General features: G+C 45.4%; 1 protein-coding gene across 1 annotated transcript in view; it reads left to right on the top strand.

Moving 5' to 3' along the window:
- The window catches only part of Ephb1 (EPH receptor B1), a 442,703-nt gene that overhangs the window by 178,347 nt on the left and 252,347 nt on the right, over positions 1-12,009 (top strand). The window lies entirely within an intron of this gene.

The following is a 12,009-nucleotide window of genomic DNA, read 5'->3' as shown; positions in this document are numbered from 1 at the left end:
AGCGTATGGTAAATTTTTATTAGTACATTTATCAGTCAGCATAGGTGAAGATTTGCTCAGTAACAAACATTATTTCAAATTGTAGTGCCTTAAAACACAGCAAGGTTTGTTTACCTCTCATCTCATACCTTCAGAGTCAGTTCTCTGTTGTTGATAGTCCTCTGGGAGAGGGAGCGGGAGTCTGGTGTCTGTTGCATTCAACATTACAAGTACTAGTTTTAAGTGATACACATTGTTTCTGTTATATGTGCATCAGTCAACCTTTGGTGGATGAAAAATCCCTGAAGACAGTTTCTCAGAAGGAAGAGTTTATTCCAGCTCACAGTTTCAAGATTTCAGTCCATGACTGGTTGGTAACCTTCTTGGGCTCATTGTGGCAGTATATCATAGTGAGAGTATTTGGTGGAACAAAACTGTATATATCATGTGGACAGGAAGCAGCAAGAGAGAGAGGACAGGACCATGACTTTAATAGTTACTCTGGGGGCACGCCCTTAACAATCTAATTGTCTTCAATTAAGTCCACCTCTTAAAGGGTCTACCACCATCTTTCAGTACCACAGCCCAGAGACCAAGCCTTTAGCAGTTGCCCTGTAAGGGACATTTAAAATCCCAATCCATAGTGGTTGACAAATAGACTTTGGAACAATAAACAGACCAAGATGATTTCTGTATAGTTCACTAAGCAGGGACAACATAGAGATTTCTTAGTGTATAATCCTTTTTAATGAATGAATGGGAGGAATGAAGAAGGAGGGAGCAAAGGAAGGGAGGAAGGAAGGAAGAAGGAAAACAAAGAGGAAGGAAAAATCAAGAAAGTAATGAAGGAGGTAGAGATCTCACCCTAGAAAGGAAGTGTCACAGCTTGCTGGTGTGGCTCTTGGGATGAGGCAGGCAAATGTTCACCTCCTAAGTAGGGTGTCTGCCAAGCCCTCAGCTGTTCTAACCACTCACCAGCCCTTTCTCTGTCTACCAGTATGTGCCTCAACAGGTCCCATTACTGCTGAAGAGGCTCTTCAGTCTACCACATCTGAATAGACTACAATTAAACACGCAGATGTATTCCTTCTCATTCGGGTGCTGCAAAGGAAATATTTTTGAAAAACATGAAAACTTGGTATCACAGCTCAAAGAAGCTGGAGGGAGGAAGAAAGGCCCACAAAGGAAGAGCTGAGGAGAATTCTTAAAGGTCACCCTCGGATTTTGCGTGCGACTTTCCAAAGCAATGTCTTGAGATTAAAAAATAAACTGTGAATATACCAATTACAGTGAGCCTCTGTCCTGCACAGCTGAATAATAGTTTACAATGGGATCAACAACCGGCGACCAGGCCTGAATGCACAGGCCTTTTCTGCAGTCTGGCCTTGTGTACCCAGGGCCAATTTGTTTTCTACTATTGCTCAGTCTTTATCAAAAGGGCGATCTGCAATCTTGTGCTGTTCTTCTCTGTGCTTGGGCCTTAGATGTTGTCCTATATACTGACAGAAAGCTTGGTGTAGCCTAGATTTTTCTAAGGTGGCATCTCAGTTTTAACAAGGACGTTCCCTACTGCCGCAGCATCTGAAGACGTCTGTAATCTCGGGGGTCAGATGGTTTTGTTCTGTGTTCAGTGCTTTGTCGATGAGTATGCGTGCGTTCCCTGTGTACTTGTGTGAACGCATGTGCGCGTGACCATACCTTCCCTGGTGACTCCCGAGTGGGCAACTTGGTCCTGAAGATCATGTGTAAGTGACTAATTGCCTTTGCTATTTAGTAATTAGCCACTTGCAGGTGCAACTGGTTGTGAGCACCGTTCTGCATGTGTGACTAATTGCAGGTGTAAAGTAGTCGCCTCTTCAGTTCCCTTCATGGCTCGGTGGGGCTCAATGCTAATTCTCCAGCACCATCTGTGGTTAGACTCATCGGCTGCCCAGGGTGGCTCTCAGGAGAGCATCCATGAGGGTTGGGGGGCAGAGGCATGCTCTTTCCGAGCGTAAGGGGAAATGGAGGTGAAGGGGAACAGGGCTGTGTTCCAGAGAGACTGCAGGAAGTCAGACGCTTAGCTGGAGTGGTTCTCCCCCACCAGGCTGCCTCGTATGGCAGAACACATGTGTATGCACATTGACCTCACATCAGGACCTGGCATCTCCTCATGGGAAGCCGCTGATGGGGCCCTCGCCCTGAAAATAAGCCTCGGCCCTAGGATTATTTCAATAGTGACCCCAAATCTCATAGACAAAGGTGCTTGATGGATGACATTCAGTAAGTTTGGGTTCCCTCTGCGGTACTGTCATCTCACAGGTGAGACAGCCACACCCACCATGCAAGCCCTATAACTTCGATTTCAGCAATTTATCTTTGAAGGGTGTGTGTGTGTGTGTGTGTGTGTGTGTACATCTCACCTTTCTCCTGAAATCCCTTGGTTTCCCTGAAGGCTTGACAGATGTGACTTTAGTTGGAGACTTGCCTGGAGAAGATCAAACAAATGCCATGTCTTGCAAGTGATCACAGTGACGCTTGGGTGACTGACACAGAGAATCTTCCCTGTCATACCCACAGCACAGAAATTACCAAAAATTCCAAAGGTTGGAAAAGGAGCAAGGGGGTGACTTTTGATTCTGACCTTTACTTCCCACACACGAGCCTTTTTTTTCCCCATATGAGTATCAGGTGAAGGCCTGTGAGCACCCTGGGGTGACCCTCCTCTACATGTGTGTACTCTCCAAATGGCCAGTGGCCCCCAGAGGTGATCTTCCTTCTAGCCTGGCTCTCCTTTCCTCCTACCAAGCCACAATATCCGGGTTATTAGTGTGAGGAGTGACCTTGACAAGAGCTTTCTTGGAGCCTTAGCCACAAAGGACCCAAAGGAAGAACGAAGGCGAGTGTGCATACGCACCTGGGCCAGCACATGGTGGTGTGCAGGATATTATACTTTCCAAGAAAGCACTCCAGAAGAGCTGAGGAACTCAGTACTTCTAGGTCCCAGAGAGGGAAAGACCCACACTCACCCACACTCACCCACACTCACCCACACTCATCCACACTCACCCACACTCACCCACACTCACCCACACTCACCGACCCACAGTGCTCAGAGCTCCAGCTTGCTCTGGGCCATACTTACCACACTGAAGATGAGTGTAGATCCAAGCATGTACTTCTGGGAAATGGTGAATGGGGAACTGGGGTGAGAGGCAAAACTTCAAAAGAGAAAGCCTCATGTCCTGAGTGGGAGGGGCAAGGTACCAGGGGGAAAGATGCTTCTGTTGACCACAGAGGAAACATGAGCGTGGGGGCTTGGAGGTGAAGAGAGTTGGCATGCGGTCCAGCTAGGTTAGGCTGCACTTGACTTCCTGGCTAGAGCACTTGACCTCCTGGCTAGAGGCAGTGTGCTTTCTTGGGATGGGCTTAGGTGTCCTCAACAGGAAAGAGTGGATGGGCAGGCAATGGAATCAGCATGCTGGTGGAACAGTTTTGCTTAATTCATTCTTATTACAGTATTGGATTCCTTGATTTTAACTCTTGAGGCCCTTCTTGGGGCCTCCTTTGACAGCTCATCCTACATTATTTGGCCTGTCCCCGAGACCTTTGGTCTGCCCCTTGCTTTTTTTTTTTTTTTCTGTTAGCATCAAGGTGAGCTGGTTTTTATGCCTCATTTCACTACAGATCTGCCATAGATCCAATATTCCTTGCAAACAGAAAGAGGCTGCTCCTGTGCTTATTTCAAATCTTGCTACTCAGGCCTCAGCTTTCTTACCCATAATCCCATTCCGTAGGCTGTAGCAAGGACAGAGATGAGTAAAACATCTCATGCATCAGCTGAGACAGAACCAGCCCTCTCTACCTATTTACTTAGAGTGATTATTACATTGTCATTACTCATTATTGTTTGAAATAAGATCTATGTGGTCCATGCTGGTCTCGGATCTACCTCCCACCTCCCAAGTATGAAGGTTGCAGGCACTCCCCACCGTGTCCGGCTGTGTTCCTTTCCTTGTTTTTATGTGACTGAAGTGTGTTTCTCCCACAAGCACCTGTCTCTTCCCCAGGCTGACTTGCTCAGTGTTCAGGGTTTCCTGTAGGGCTTGTATACAAGGACGCCATAATGCTCAGATGAATCAGTGCAAGCTGGAGGAGCTACTGTCTTGTTCATGATAGCAAATGGCTTGGAGGCCTAGGAAGTCCCTGCTCAGGATCACACATGTCAGCCTAGCAGAAGGCATGTCAGAGCATGGCCATCAGACACACATTCTATCCTAACAACTTAGGGATGAAACACATGAGGCCTGCAGGTCATTTGTTGTCCTAAGGTGAACTTATCATGTCAGGGTGTGATAATTCAGAGCCTTATTCTACACTCACAAGGAGAGAATGTCCCCAAGGCTTAGAAAATTTGAGTGCCGGGAAGAATCTTTCTTGATTATCCCATGAGTCTATTCTTTTGATTTGGAAATCATAAAAGTATATTCAGTAAATTTATCAACATTGGGCTGGTTCTGTGTTTCATCTCTTATTACATGATGCCTCTTAAGTCATCCCTGTCAAATGGAATGCAGCCTAAATGAGGCTTTCTTAATTGGCCATCCTTTCGAGCAAGCATATGAATCAATATATGTGGTGTGTGTGTGTGTGTGTGTGTGTGTGTGTGTGTGTGTGTGTGTGTGTGTGTACATACCAGCAATGTGGAGGAGGAGGCTTCCTGGTGTTAGTCTGAAGGCAGACTATTCAACAAGAGCCAGTGCACTTGGAGACACCAGCAGAGGTCTAGAGAAAACTCAAATATTCCAGATCCTTTTAGAATTCAGTGAAGCCCACAGACTCAAATTGGTCCCTAATATTGCTGTGATATTGTAAGTTTCCACTTAAGAATAATAACACACAGCACACATACACAAATACATGTACACATACGTATGCACACAAGAGGGGTACTTTCTATAAAGGAGTCATCATTTCTTAAAGAAGATCAGTTTCTCGCTCTCTCTCTCTCTCACACACACACACACACAGATACACACATACACGGAGAGAGAAAGAGAGAGAGGGAGAGAGAAAGAGAGAGAGGGAGAGGGAGAGGGAGAGGGAGAGGGAGAGAGAGAGAGAGAGGGAGAGAGAGAGAGAGAGAACAATATATTCTCAGAATGAAGTCTTTGTGAGAATTGTGAGTCTTTAGTCGCTGTGCAGAACCTACCGCCTGACATTTAACTCTTGTGTTCACATGGCCTTTCCCCTCTGGTAAATCTATTTGTGTGGCTGACCTCAGGATGAAGGACCTTCTCGTCCTTTCCCACACATTCACTGCGGTACTTCTCCAGGGGAGAGCACTTATCTGTGTACTTCATGCATACGTTTCTGGCCACTCACTCTTCTCTAGTGGTAGCTTGTCAGGCTTGGGTAAGCTTGACACTAGCAGTAAACACAATTGATAACATTTATTGGACATGCAATAGACAGACACTGTCTTAAGGACACTTTATACATGAAATTATCTAACCATGACAGGTGTCGTGGGTTGACTTATGCTTTTCCAAAAGTCCTTTGTTGAGGTTCTAGCCCCCAAAATAGTGCTATTTGGAGACAGGGACTTCAAAAGAGATAAAGATTAAAGTATATCAAGAGGGTCAGACCCTCAGCCAACAGATTGCTATCTTCTTCCGAAGAAGAGACCCAAGAGCTTGCACTCTGAATTCACATAGGCAAAAGATGATGTGAAGTCAAAGCAAGATGTCCTCTGTAAGCCATGAGAGTCACCAACCAACCACCAACCAACTCTCCAGAAACCCTGCTGTTACCTTGATTCTAGGATTACATCCTCCATCACTGCAAGGAAAGTTCTGTTGGTTTAGCTGCTCCTGTGGTTGTTTTGTTAAAGCAGTTGAGAGAACTGGTGTAACTTAACAGGCTGTGCACCCTCATCAGCTCTGTTTTGCTAGGAGAGACTTGTATCACAGAGTTATAACTAGCTTGTCTGAGGTTGGCTCGAAATCACAAAGGTTAGCTGTGTTCCAGAGACTCAGTCAGTGCTCCTTGACATTTGAGGAAAGAGACATCAAGTCCTTGCTTGCCCTTCAGTTGGAGCTAGTAGCTCCATTTCTCTGAGCACCAGCACACTGGCGTTGTAGGACAGACAGTGAGTGTAGTGTCTTGGGCTGAGAGCTAGGCATGGGCCAGAAGGAAGCTGGAGTGTTGCAGAAACAATCAGCTGAACAAATGAACACATAGTGCTGGCCCTGGCATCATGAGTTTTGCCATCATCCGCAGTCATGGTCCACTCTAACTTATTTTTTTTCAAAGAAGGAAATGAAGACTAATCAAATGAGTAAGCATGGGCAGACTAATCTTTGTTCTGCTCTATAAATTGTGCCTTGAAGTGTTAACTACCCTAATAAGAGCATTCACTCTAAATGATGTGCCATTAGATTGAAGCAGGGCCGCCAGTCTCAGAAGATACCCATTCTTCTTCCTCCTTGTTTATTAAAGCTGGGGTAGCCATGGTGATACATGATGCAAGTCTTTGGGATCCATATCAATGTGGCTTTTACTTATATCACTCTCACTGATGTGTGGTACCGCTACCCCTCCCAACAACAGATTCTCTTTATATGAGATTCTTGTATCCTTGGATTTCCTTTTTATTTGTTTTTTTGTTTTTTGTTTTTTGGGTTTTTTTGTTTGTTTGTTTTGTTTTGTTCTTTTGAAACAGGGTTTCTCTGTATAGCCCTGGCTGTCCTGGATCTCACTTTGTAGACCAGGCTGGCCTCGAACTCAGAAATCTGCCTGCCTCTGCCTCCCAAGTGCTGGGATTAAAGGTGTGCGCCACCACGCCCGGCAAATTTATTTCTATATGCTTGGTGAACTTCCGTTTTGAGATATTCTGGTTTGGAGTCACTGCTTTAGGGGATAATTGAGAAATAGAGAAACTGAGGGTATGGAAGGCAGGTGCTTCATAAGCAGACTTGGAGGAAGACCTGGGAGCGCCTTCCTCTGTCCTTGCCCATTGCCATCAGAAAGGGGGCTGAGATGTGTGAGGTCTGCCATCAAAGTCCAAGAACAGGCCCTGCTGTGTTTTAAGGGGACTGAGGACTTAGACACCCCTTTACTCTTCTAAGATATGTTAATGATCCTAGCAATTGTATCAAAATTCCCAATTATGTTGTGTCCCTGGCACCTTAGTAGAAGGAGGCAGAGAGGCATAGTCTAGTGTGGGTAATGTCAGAAAGGCTAGGAAGATTTGATTGGAGGACAAGATGAATTTGTGTGGCCATTAAACACACAGAGGAAGAAAGTTATAAATCGCAATTGAACTCATTAAGAGGGGGATTCTGAAAACACATTAGCAAGGAGAGACTAGCAGGTGGGAATTACTAATGTGGAGATATTAATTATTACATTAATATATTTAAAATGCTATTGATGCTGTTCATATGTGTGACATTCCTATTTCAGAATAATGACTTTTGTTTTGTTAAAATTAAACACTTCTATCAACATTTCATGCAAATCTCAATGGAAATGTATGTGTATATAATGTGTGCAAAATGGGAAACTGTAAAAAAAAGATACAAGATAATGAGGAAACTCAATGTTAAGTTTAAGTCATCATCAACTTATATATTTATCTATATTCTATTAGACTTCATTATAGTTAGAAAATAGAAGTCATAAAGAACCTAAGAATATTATTATTATAGTTTTCCCTGCATATGTGTGTATATATGTGTATACGTGTTTGTGTGTATGTATACATGACATAGTGTAGGGATTTTTTTTTTAATTTTTCAATGGCACCCTCCCAGATAGCCCAGATTATGAAACTCATAATCTCCTTGTCTTCCTGTGTCCACTGCCTAAATGCTGGGAATTCAAGTGTGTACTCCCAAACATACCTACTTTATATATAAGAATGTGTTAAAAAAAAAAAAAACCTTTAAGGCTATTATTTTATAGTAGCTTCCCTCCCTTCCTCCCTCCCCTCTCCCTTTCTCCCTCCTTCTCTCCCCTTTTCTCTCCCTGCCTCCCCAAGGTCTCTCTTAGTAGCTCAACCTGGTTTTGAACTTCAGTTCCTCCTTCCTTCCTTCTCAGAGAGCTGGGATTGCATGCCTGTCTCCTGTGCTTGACCTAAGCTTCACATTTCAGTGATACCAATCAGATCCTAGCTATCAAAGGTGAGGCCAGTGGTAAGTATCAGTTTCTCTGCTTCTGCTTCCTAGTCCTTGCTAATTTAAAGGAAAAAAAAAAGCATATTTGTATCACAGTTTCTACCAACTTTGATGTGTTTAGTTTTATTCCTGTATTGAAAATAAAGTGATTACTTCCCTGGCTTTTCCACATTTTCTCTATGTTCATTCTATTCATTAGTTTGACCTTCTCTGAGTGGACTGAATTTCATTCCGTAGTAATCCCCCTCATCCACACCTAAAAGAGCTAAGTAAACAAGAACCCTCAAAAACACTCGCTTCCCTGAGGTCCTGCATTCATTCATTCACAGGAGGACTTGCCTGGGAACAGGGCTAAAGGGAGATCCAAGCCTAGCCTGTGTGTTCCCAGAGAGGTGACTCTTGTCCTCTTTGTTAGCTGTATAATTCATCGTAATTAAAGCTCAATTGGTGGCCAGACTTTTCCTTGGACCCTGATTCTTCCCATCTTTCTTATTTCATTATACATATTTATTTTCTCACTTACTTATTAATCTATTCATGTATGTATATATGTATGTATGTATGCATGTATGTTTTGTGTATGTAATTGTGTGTGTGTGAGACCAGAGGTTGACATCAGACATCCTTTTCAATGGCTCTCTGCCTTACTTTTTGAAACAGGATACTGCCTGGCATCCCCCAATTTGGGTATTAAGTCCTGAAGCATGCTCTTGTCTCCTCCTCCTCCTCCTCCTCCTCCTCCTCCTCCTCCAGTGCTAGGATTACAGGATTGTGTCACCTGCGTCCCCATGCCTGGTTTCCCACATGGATGCTGGGAATCTGACTCACACTCTTGTGGAAGTCATTATACTGAGCTGGGTCCCTGATGACCCCTCTTCCCTTAGCTTGCTCGTCTGTTCCTTTCGCTTGCTCCTGCTGGGCCTCTCCTTGAGGGACAGCAGTTGGCCTCCACACACTTTCCCTTTACTGGTGACTCACTTTTCACTTATTTCCTCTATGTCGGTAATTCAATTCTATAGTCATTTCTACCTTATTAGTTTTATAATATTGCCCGTTTGATCTATAATTTGTTTCCTTAACTCTGAAATCTCTCTTTTTAAATTTTATTCGGTTGTTTTATTGTCTAGTTTTTTGAGCTTTTGTGCTATTGCATTTTGAAAATAAGCCCTTATGGCTATTTTTTTTTTCTATTTTGGGTGCTATAGTTTTTCTAGCCCGTGGTCTTTTTCTGTCTCTTTCATGCTACATTTTCATATTTCTCTCTGACTTTCATACACTCGATAATGAGCTGGCCTCATTGCCCTGGCAGTTATTTCCCTACTGTGCACACTTAACAAGGCCAGTACTGCGCAGACTCCTGTGGGCTCTGCTGTGGAGCAGGTCCCTTCTCGTCAGCTGTCCACTCATGTAACCCAGGACCCAGGTGTCTTCACACCTCAGCCACAACTTCATTATCCCGGGCACACACCTTTCCTTACCTGGGAAGGGGGTCCAGGAGACTGCGCACAGTCTTTGATACTGATGGGCTTCTCCTCCTGACACCTCCCATCTATGTGTGTGTGTGTGTGTGTGTGTGTGTGTGTCTGTGCCCGCGCACGCATGCATATGCGTGTCTGTCTGCTTGCCTGCATGTCTGTCTGTCTGTTTCTGTCCTTGGAGGTTTCAGAATGCTCTCTACCAGAGCTGGACCTTCTCCAGTTTGGGATGGGTTGGGATAAATCCTTTGTATTTTAATGGTTTTCCTAGTGCTGGCTGGAGGCCTACAGTTTATACTTCCTCCAGCCTGCAGATGAGAGGGTCCTCAGGGAACTCTCAGGACCCTGACTTGCCTGTTCTGCTAGGAGCCCTTAGATCTGAATGCCCCACCCCCAGCCCTCCTCCTCTTGCTGGGCTCCCCTGCTGTCCACCGACTTTGTGATTCTTGCCTGCCTCAGTCCTTCCATCAACTGGAGGCCTTTCTAGTATCGATCTCTCTGGCAAGGTCCTTCCTCCTTTCTTTCCTTCCTTTCTTAAGGCAGATCATGGCTCAAATGCCAAGTCCCTGGGGAGAGCTGCTGACCTCTCCAGCGTGGGCCAGGCCCTGAATTTGTTATTTGCTATGGACTGCTCTGCTCCGGAGCCCACCCTTTCTCCTGGTTTTCAGGACTTCTTACAGGTGGCGGGTGACGTTAACAAGCCCTCGGTTTCCAGGACGGCTTGTTTTGGTGATCTTCTTCCTCTGACTTGGCCTCTACCTTTTCCAGATGCATTTTAGAAACTTTAATCTCAGGTCACCTGTGAGGACAAACAGGATTTCCTATTTTGTTTCTTTAAAGGTCGCTCAGTAAATGAGTTTGATGTTGAAATCTAAAAATGTGGCACAGGACCATAGGATTGATGCTGTGTGGCCCCAGGGACATTGGGAGGAGGGCGCTCAGGACTGCTGTGGGCAGGCAAACGTGAGGCTGGAATCTGTTTCAGGGCCTTCTTCTTCCAGGATGTCGAATATCAAGCTGTAGACTGTGGAAACTTAGCCTTGTGTCTGCGTGCCAGCCGTTCTAGCCATCTGTGGGCAAAGGATAGATGGTGAGCTTCCCCCTAGCTCCAGAACAGAGCTGCCAAGCTTCCATTCAGTGTGGGGAAAGAAAGCTTGTGTGTGCTCTTGCTTCATGAGAAAACAGGTTTAAACAAGATGTGTCTCCATAGATATTCACAGAGCAACTTGTGCATGCCAGGGGCTGCCCTGAGCACCAAGACATCACAAAAATGATCCCTGTACTCTGGAGGGATCTGTCCTAAGGATTTACACTCAGGTTCTCTGGGGGGTGCTGCTACGGCAGTAGCTTCCTGAGGGAAGCTGATTTAGTATGGTATAGAAGGGCAACATTGTGATGAGGCCTCACCTGTTCACACTCATCTCTAAACCAGTGAGGTGGTCTGGGGATAGAATTCAGATTTCTGTTTTTCAATTTGTTCCCCAGGAATGCTGGGTCTCATGACCCAGGCCACACTGGTTTTGCCATGATGGTCCCCAGGCCTATGATGATGAGGTATCATTCTAGTTGTTTCTTCATTTATAGTTGTGCTTGGAGTTGACTGGCAGACTCCCTGCTTCTTCCCTCGGCCCTGGGTGATTTGGAGTGGGAGGGCTGTCTGATGGCATGGTCCCTTGCCATGCAAGAATGATTCCCTGCTAGGTTGAAGAGGTCTTCTCCTCCCCTTCCACTGAAGCAGCATAGCTCTGGAAATTTTTAGCCCCATTCTGGTGCCCAACCATCAAGATGTGAGGAACACATCACTGGTACCTCAGAGGGGACAGCTGAATCAGCAGGCAGCACACTATTGGGATACTGGGGCTGTGCAGTCTCCGTGGGTTATAAATGCCCGGCACCAGAGAGCCTCCTAAGTCACACAGACGACAACTTTATGATCCAGAACGTAAAGAGCTGGAACCAGATGAGCTTGCGACAGGGAGCAATTGATCAGGAATGGGCAAGTGTTTGGCCCAGGAGCTCAGAACTCCATAAACCACCACAGCTCTGGACTTCCTCAAGGACTGGTTCCCACTGAAGCCCAGGAAATTTAAGGGTTTGGAGGCTGAGCAGCCTTGGCCTAGAGGACAATGGAGTAGGACTTCCCTGCTTCTTCTCAGTGCACAGCGCTCACTACCCTCACCGCCATTTGCCGCCATTTGCCCGTAACCGATTTCCATATTGTCTTCCTCTGCAGAGTGGCTTTGGTGGCTCAGCTTATCAGTGACCTATCAGAGTTGCCTATTTCCTTAGCGGGATGCGGAGGGCTTGTGGGGTCCCAGGTTGGATTCATACACACCTCCACACTCACACCTCACTCGTTTTCTGACTTTTTTTCAGCTGTGTTAAAGTCCTGCTGT

Source organism: Mus caroli, unplaced genomic scaffold (genome assembly GCF_978045245.1).
Source record: "Mus caroli unplaced genomic scaffold, Mus_caroli_1 scaffold_11, whole genome shotgun sequence".
Lineage (NCBI taxonomy): Eukaryota > Metazoa > Chordata > Mammalia > Rodentia > Muridae > Mus > Mus caroli.
This window is presented reverse-complemented; position numbering and strand designations above follow the sequence as displayed.